Source organism: Mandrillus leucophaeus, unplaced genomic scaffold (genome assembly GCF_000951045.1).
Source record: "Mandrillus leucophaeus isolate KB7577 unplaced genomic scaffold, Mleu.le_1.0 Scaffold1146, whole genome shotgun sequence".
In the NCBI taxonomy this organism is placed as follows: Eukaryota; Metazoa; Chordata; class Mammalia; order Primates; family Cercopithecidae; genus Mandrillus; species Mandrillus leucophaeus.
Genome location: NW_012099721.1, coordinates 249,286 through 256,843, shown reverse-complemented (window position 1 = coordinate 256,843; position 7,558 = coordinate 249,286). Strand labels below are relative to the sequence as shown.

General features: G+C 40.2%; 2 pseudogenes across 1 annotated transcript; both read left to right on the top strand.

Annotated features, from left to right (window-relative positions):
• LOC105552091 overlaps positions 1-3,859 on the top strand; it is an 11,126-nt pseudogene extending 7,267 nt beyond the window's left edge.
• A 590-nt stretch (positions 3,860-4,449) lies between these two features.
• LOC105552030 lies at positions 4,450-5,320 on the top strand (annotated as a pseudogene). Its single transcript, XR_001007933.1, has one exon. The product of XR_001007933.1 is annotated as a 60S ribosomal protein L17 pseudogene (transcript).
• The last annotated feature ends 2,238 nt before the right edge of the window (positions 5,321-7,558 follow it).

The window sequence follows — 7,558 nt, the reverse complement described above, 5'->3', positions numbered from 1 at the left end:
AAGAAAGAAAGAAAGAAAGAAAGGAAGGAAGGAAGGAAGGAAGGAAGGAAGGAAGGAAGGAAGGAAGGAAGGGAGGGAAGGGAGGGAAGGGAGGGAAGGAAGGGAAGGAAAAGAAAGGGAAAGAAAGGGAAAGAAAGGGAAAGAAAGGGAAAGAAAGGGAAAGAAAGGGAAAGAAAGAAAGAAAGAGTGAATTGAATTTCTCTGTCTCTCTCTCTCTCTCATCTTCCCAAGTGGAACTAGAAACTCTGGTGGCAGAGATACAAGATGGAAGCAGAGCTATCTGGGTCACCCTTGGAAGAGAGTCCCCAAGAAGGGCTCCTCATCTGCATCAAACTGTGCGATGAATGAGCAATCAAGTTTGTTGTGTTAAACCATTGAAGTTTTAGGTTTACTTACTACAATTAGGGAGTTTATACTGTCCTGATGATTATGGGGTATAACTGATGAAAACAACATGAATATATTATAAGTTTAGACAGGTAATTATTAAGATAGAAAATCAAACTCTTAAAATGCATCTCAATGAAAACATTGAGAAATCTTGTTTGTGTAGATGGGAATGAAGACAGCCGTGGCAATGCCTCTCAGTTCCCATTGAGTTATATGCACAAGGTGATCTATAAGAAAAAATTTTTAATAATCTGTCAATTTAGCAACCGCTTGACTTGCAAAGGAATTTTTTTTTACCCAGGGATTCGAGTCACTCATTTTCTTGACATCCTCCCCAATATTTCAAATTACCATTTTTTTGGAGCTCCAGAGTACTTTGTATCCCATTGCAAATCACCATAGCAAGATTTTGTGAAATGGGAGAAAACTACTGGAAAAGGGAGGTGGGTAAAGATTTCTCAGACAGTCAATTTTATGAACAAGTTATATGCAATTTGAAAATCCGTAAATTAATTCCCTAAAAACTATCTATATCAATATACTCTTTGAAAGTCTCTATGAATGCCCTGGGGAAAAAGATGCTGGTTAGGGAAGAGGGAGAGGAGTCAGGAGCTGCAGTGTCTCCTGACCTAATCCTCCTTTGGCTGCAGACCTTCACCCAACCCTTGGTCCATCTTTCCCTGAGCTTCCTCCTAACTCACATTAGCTCCCAGTAAAAAAGGTCCTGATCAGGATTAAAATCTGTAACACATAAGGAGTTATTTTAAATCAATGAGAAAAGTATGATTACTCTAACAAAAAAGATGAGCAAATGATATGAAAAGACAATCAACAAGAGAAGAAATACAAATGGTTAATCCCTATAGAAAATCTTAAAACTCACTCAGAAATCATAGATATGCAACTTAAGATAATGAAATACCATTTTGGAAATCAAATTGGAAAGAATACATGAACCTCTAGTGGTGGTTAGGAGGAAAATAAACTGGTTCAACTCTTCCAGGTAGCAATTTGGCAATGTGCATCAAAAGTCTTAAAACGTATAAAACTGAGCTAGCAATCCCAATTCTAAGAATTATTCTAACAAATTATGAATATGGAAAATGAAGATTCAGCCTCAAGTTTTATCACAGTGTTTTGGTCAAGGTTCTTTTGGTTGTAAGTATTAGGTTGCAAAGTATCTTTCATTTGAAATGCCTCTCCTCTACTGTTTTTGCTGGGTCTCTTAGTTAAAATTCTTGGTTGATTTAGTCTGATTACTTGCTGAGTGCCAATAGATTAGCCTCATCCTAGCAGCTGTTTGGGAGAAGAGGTGTCATGATGTATAGGGTTGCTTCTTCCAGGTACTATATGGGGTTAGAGTTGGGTTCTTCATATCAAACAGGAAATGAAATAAACATAGCATATCTAAAATGATGAAGAACAGAACTAATTTAAAATTCTGACCTAGTATGTGAAGCAAACTCTGACATCATGCAATGAGATAGTTATTAAAAATGTTCTTATGGAAGAACACTGACATCATGCAATGAGATAGTCACTAAAAATGTTCTTATAGAAGACTACTTAATAACATGGGACTAGACTTGTGATACTTTTCTATTTTTAGAGAAAACATAGAAACACTGCAAAAAAGAGTGTAATTTCATTTTAAAATTCTTGTATTTGTAAAGAAACAATATGCAGCAAAACTGTAGTAATAGAAATATGTGGATGGTGGGACTACCAGCTATTATTAATTTCTTTTCTTTATGAAGTCATTATTTTCTAAATTAATTACAGTTAACATGTATAAGTATTTTGATAAGAAAAACAACATTACGATTCAGCAAGAATTCTTCAATCTCCAAGAGGACTAAAAAGAAACAAAGTGAATCTCAAATTTTGGATGAACTATTAATAATTAGGTTCTTCTTGGGGATTCAGACAACAGGCTGCAAAACACCTACCCAGCTCCTGGAAGCGCTGAGCATACATGGGCTCTGCTCAGCAGCAACAGCAGGTTCCAATTGCTATAGCCAGGGGAGGAAGAGATGCCATGGAGAGGAGTCCCCACATCTGTTCTTCCTGCTCCCCACTTTCCTCCAGGAATTCTAAAGCCCTTCAGCTATATTTTATGATTTCTATATGAAGACATGTAGTTCAGGGCAAAGAAAATTGGACTCAGAAACAGAGGGTTCAAATCTGTTCTGATACTTTACTAGTTAATCATCATTAAGCCACTAAACCTCTTTGAGCCACAGTAAAATGGAGAAAATAATAGGCAACCTGTTTATTCATATGGTTGTTTCAACACTTTAACGAGACAATATGTGAAAGTACTTGAAAAAATGATATGCATATAAGCACACATACATGCTTCTCTCACACACACACCCTCTCTATACACACAAATACACATACACACACATGCACACACACAAAAATACTGTATCTCAAATGTATACATTAAACAACTGGGGAAATACAAATTAGAAACCTAAATCCTTGATTAGACCTTGGCTAAACGTAAATGAAATTATAGATCCTGTGGATTCGATGAGATGCCTCGAGAAGAAAATGTCTTGTTGACGCGAATACTTTGAGAAGTGCTGATTATTATTCTCTCTATAAGATAGAAAGAAAGACTTTCTGTTGGTGCCAGGCCAACTCAGAGTCAGAAGAGAATAAGCAGGATTCAGAGGAAGTTTGATTCAAACTGGAAGAGACAAGAGGGTGCAGAACTTGAGCAACAGGCCCAACAGGCTGAGTGCTGTGGCCCTGCTGGTGGAAGAGAAGGTACAAGAAGAGACCACTCTAGCGGATGATCCCTTTCAGATGAAAACAGGTGGTATGGTATCCACCACAGTTTCCTAAAGAAACTAAACAAAAGGCACAAAGATAAAATCAGTGAAGAGGAAAACCCTGGGGACACTGTTTTCTGCAGAAACCAACTGAAGGGATGAGAATGTAGACATAATAAAGTACGTTGAGACACAGCTGAAGAAGAGGAAAGAGATTATGGAAGACAAGGAATAGAAAGTCAAACTGAAGAACACAGAGGACTGCCTTTATGAACTTCAAGAAAACATTTGTGTTTCCTCAGCAAAGAAGACAGAAGAGAAGCTTTCTAGCCAGATGCTGAGTGGCATCCTCAAGGTGGACCTCAGCATCAATGCTAAAATAAAAAATAATATCATTTCCATGGAGGATGCCAAGGCCCATCTGGGAAAGAGCAGCAGAACAAGAAGAAAGACAGTGAGACATCCTTTGTGCCTACCAACGTGGCTGTGAGTATGTGCTGAACAACCAATTTTTATCATGAGGAGCTCAACAGCCTCATACACAGAAACAAAGAGCCTTGAAAGCAGGTGACAGGGAGAAGCCAGAGCCTGAGTGGTCCTTTCCAAATGGCAAGCATCCTGTTAATGAGAAGGCCCCTGATGACTATCACTATGAGAAGTTCAAGAAGATGAACAGGCGGTACTGAGATGTGTAGAATGGAATGTAAATACCAGTTCTTTCTCCCTCCATCCCTTTCACTGAAAAATGTTTCTTGGATAGAACCATGCTCATTTGCCATTAAACAGTTCCAAAAATAGACTTTCTTACTCCTGCTGCTTACCTGCTGGAGTTTTCAAGCACTAAATTCGTAACTTTTTGAAATAAAGCAATGCATAGATTTCCTATTTAAAAGCAAACTCTATTCTTGTGGGCACTAAATCTTGTTTGTAAAGGTATTGGCTTTCTCTTAACATTTGTTCTTGGTCAGGACGAAGCAACTATGTGTCCATGGTATGCTATTAATAATACCCTTTAGACTGTGCTTTTATCATTATATATGCAATCTTGTCTTCTACTTTCACATATTTGAAATGGGTTCAGAAATCCATCCTTCATTGTTTAGAGTGGGTCTAGCTGACAGCAGAAAAATACTAGAATATCAGAGGAATACTGGTATATTCTAACTTTTACAAAGTTTTTTATTAAGAAAGAAAAGACAAAACTATATATATTTTTATCACTTTCAGAATTTAATTATTAAATACAAAATGAATTTTAAAAATGAAAGATAATCCTCCTGCCATCGCCGCCATCCTGGCCTCGGGGGCGTCGGCCTCCAGGTCCCCAGGAGGAGAACTCCCAGAGCTACTAAATCCTCGCTGGAGGCGGTGGTTTCTTATGCAGGGGGACGTGGCGGAGGGTCCAACTTTGGGAGCCGGGCCGGTCGGTCTTTGAGGTCCGCAGAGGGACGTGATGGGCGGGAATGGGACAACCCGGCTCCTCCACTGGTGGGGCCGCCTGTGGTGCGTGCGGACTCGGGAGATCCAGTGTCCAGTGGTAATCTGTGAAAATGGTTCGCTATTCACTTGACCCGGAGAACCCCACGAAATCATGCAAATCAAGAGGTTCCAATCTTCGTGTTCACTTTAAGAACACTCATGAAACTGCCCAGGCCATCAAGGGTATGCATATTCGAAAAGCCACAAAGTATCTGAAAGATGTCACTTTACAGAAACGGTGCGTACCATTCCGACGTTACAATGGTGGAGTTGGCAGGTGTGCCCAGGCCAAGCAGTGGGGCTGGACACAAGGTCGGTGGCCCAAAAAGAGTGCTGAATTTTTGCTGCACATGCTTAAAAACGCAGAGAGTAATGCTGAACTTAAGGGTTTAGATGTAGATTCTCTGGTCATCGAGCATATCCAAGTGAACAAAGCACCTAAGATGCTCCGACGAACCTACAGAGCTCATGGTCGGATTAACCCATACATGAGCTCTCCCTGCTACATTGAGATGATCCTTACTGAAAAGGAACAGATTGTTCCTAAACCAGAAGAGGAGGTTGCCCAGAAGAAAAAGATAGCCCAGAAGAAACTGAAGAAACAAAAACTTATGGCACGGGAGTAAATTCAGCATTAAAATAAATGTAATTAAAAGGAAAAAAAAAAAGATAAAGAATGTTTACTTTCTTCTGAAAACAGGAGCTAAATAGGCCAGGTGTGGTGGCTCACACCTGTAATCCCAGCATTTTGGGAGGCCGAGGCAGGCAGATCACCTGAGGTCAGGAGTTCACAACCAGTCTGGCCAACATGGCAAAACCCCATCTCTACTAAAAATACAAAAATTAGCTGGGCCGGCTGGCTGGTGCCTGTAAACCTAGCTACTTGGGAGACTAAGGCGGGAGGATCGCTTGAACCCAGGAGGCAGAGGTTGCAGTAAGCCGAGATGGTGCCACTGCACTCCAGCCTGGGCAGCAGGGTAAGACTCTGCTTACCTGAGAAAAAAGAAAAAAAAGAAAACAAGAGCAAAATAAACAGGAAACATTGCTGAAAGATAAGCTAGGGGAACAAAGGTCTTATTTAAATTGAAATATTTTATTGTAGTGTTTAGAATATAATAAATTATAACCCCTTTCTTCTAACGTTTACTGAGAAAGGCAACATGTTCTCTAAGTTACTCAATTTTTTTTTTTTTTGAGACAGGATCTTGCTCTGTCACCCAGACTGGAGTGCAATGGCGCAATCTCAGCTCACTGCAACCTCTGCCTCCTGGGTTCAAGCGATTCTCCCGCTTCAGCCTCCCAAGTAGCTGGGACTACAGGAACCTCCCACCATGCTCGGCTACTTTTTGTATTTTTAGTACAGACGAGGTTTCGCTACGTTGGCCAAGCTGGCCTCAAACTCCTGACTTCAAGTGATCCACCCGCCTCAGCCTCCCAAAGTGTTGGGATTACAGGCATGAGCCACTGTGCCCACCCAGTTATTCAAATATTAACAATAAATGTGACCATTAACCACAAAATCTGAGATTACCACAAAGCTGGTAAAACATCTCTGATACAGAACATTGTATTTGTTTGCTTTGCTATGTGTAGAATATGTTATAAGAAATTCCCTTTGTTCTCAGCTGAATATGAGCTATCCATTTTGGAGAGGCCACCTATTCCTCAGTCACTAAACTCACCAGCCAAATTAAACCCCCACCATACGTACTGGCTAGGTTCTCTTAATAGTCCAACACCTTGGCTCTAGCTTTCTCTGTATAGACACCCTGAATCAAAGGATGCTTCTAGCAGATTCAGCTCCCAACACAGAGAAGTCTGACTTATTTCATGTTATTCCAGGTTAAATGTGGGCAGTGGGCAGTAAAAGAAGATAAACTAAATTTTACTATATGCATTTATGTGTTGTTGAAATATGATTTTATCAATAATTTACTGTCTTTGTAATAATAAATACCTTTGTAAGTGCTTTGAATATAGCACACTATAGACACTATTATTCATATATAAACTGGAGTGAGGGGTTGGGGCTTCACATCTTCCTCCATGCACTGAAGTGAACCAAAAACTACCCTCCAGTTACTTGTCCTGAAGCTGGATCTGTTCACAGATGCATTTCCTTTCTTCTTTCTTTTCTTTTTCCTTCCTTCCTTCCTTCCTTCCTTCCTTCCTTCCTTCCTTCCTTCCTCTCTTCCTCTTCCTCTTTATCTTTCTCTCTTTTTTCCTTTCTCTCCCCCTCCCCTCCCCTTCCTTTCCTTTCCTTTTTCTTTTTCCATCACTCAAGCTAGAAAGTGGTGGCATGATCATAGTTTAATGCAGTCTTCAGCTCCTGGGCTCAAGTGGTCCTCCCACCTCAGCCTCCCAAATAGCTGGGACCACAGGTGTGCCACCATGACCTGCTAATTATTATTATTATTATTATTATTATTATTGTTATTATTATTGTAGTGACAAGTGTCTCTCTATGTTATTCAGGCTGGTCTTGAACTCCTGGTCTCAAGCGATCCTCCTGCCTCAGCCTCCCAAACTGTTGGGATTACAGGCATGAGCCACCAGACTGGATCACAGATGCCTTTTCTTGACATCTATGTTACTGGCCTGCCCATCCATTAATTTTAAAAAAATTGAATTGCCAGCATTAAAAAGCTCAGGTGATCTTTGCATAAAAATACAATATGGTGAATAAAATGGATTTTTAGTTTGCATACATTCTACATATTGTCACTCCCCGCCCCCAGAGGCTGGGCAACTGAAAGGGACATTTCTAAGCTGGGCAGTCAGATGTGATTTATCTTAAACTTTGACCAACAAGATGCATTCAAGTAAGATTTAAAAGGCAGCCGTCCTGGCTGCTCCTGGTGGTTGGCATGATCAGTTCAAGCCCGCTTTGGGGTTTTTTTGTAGCA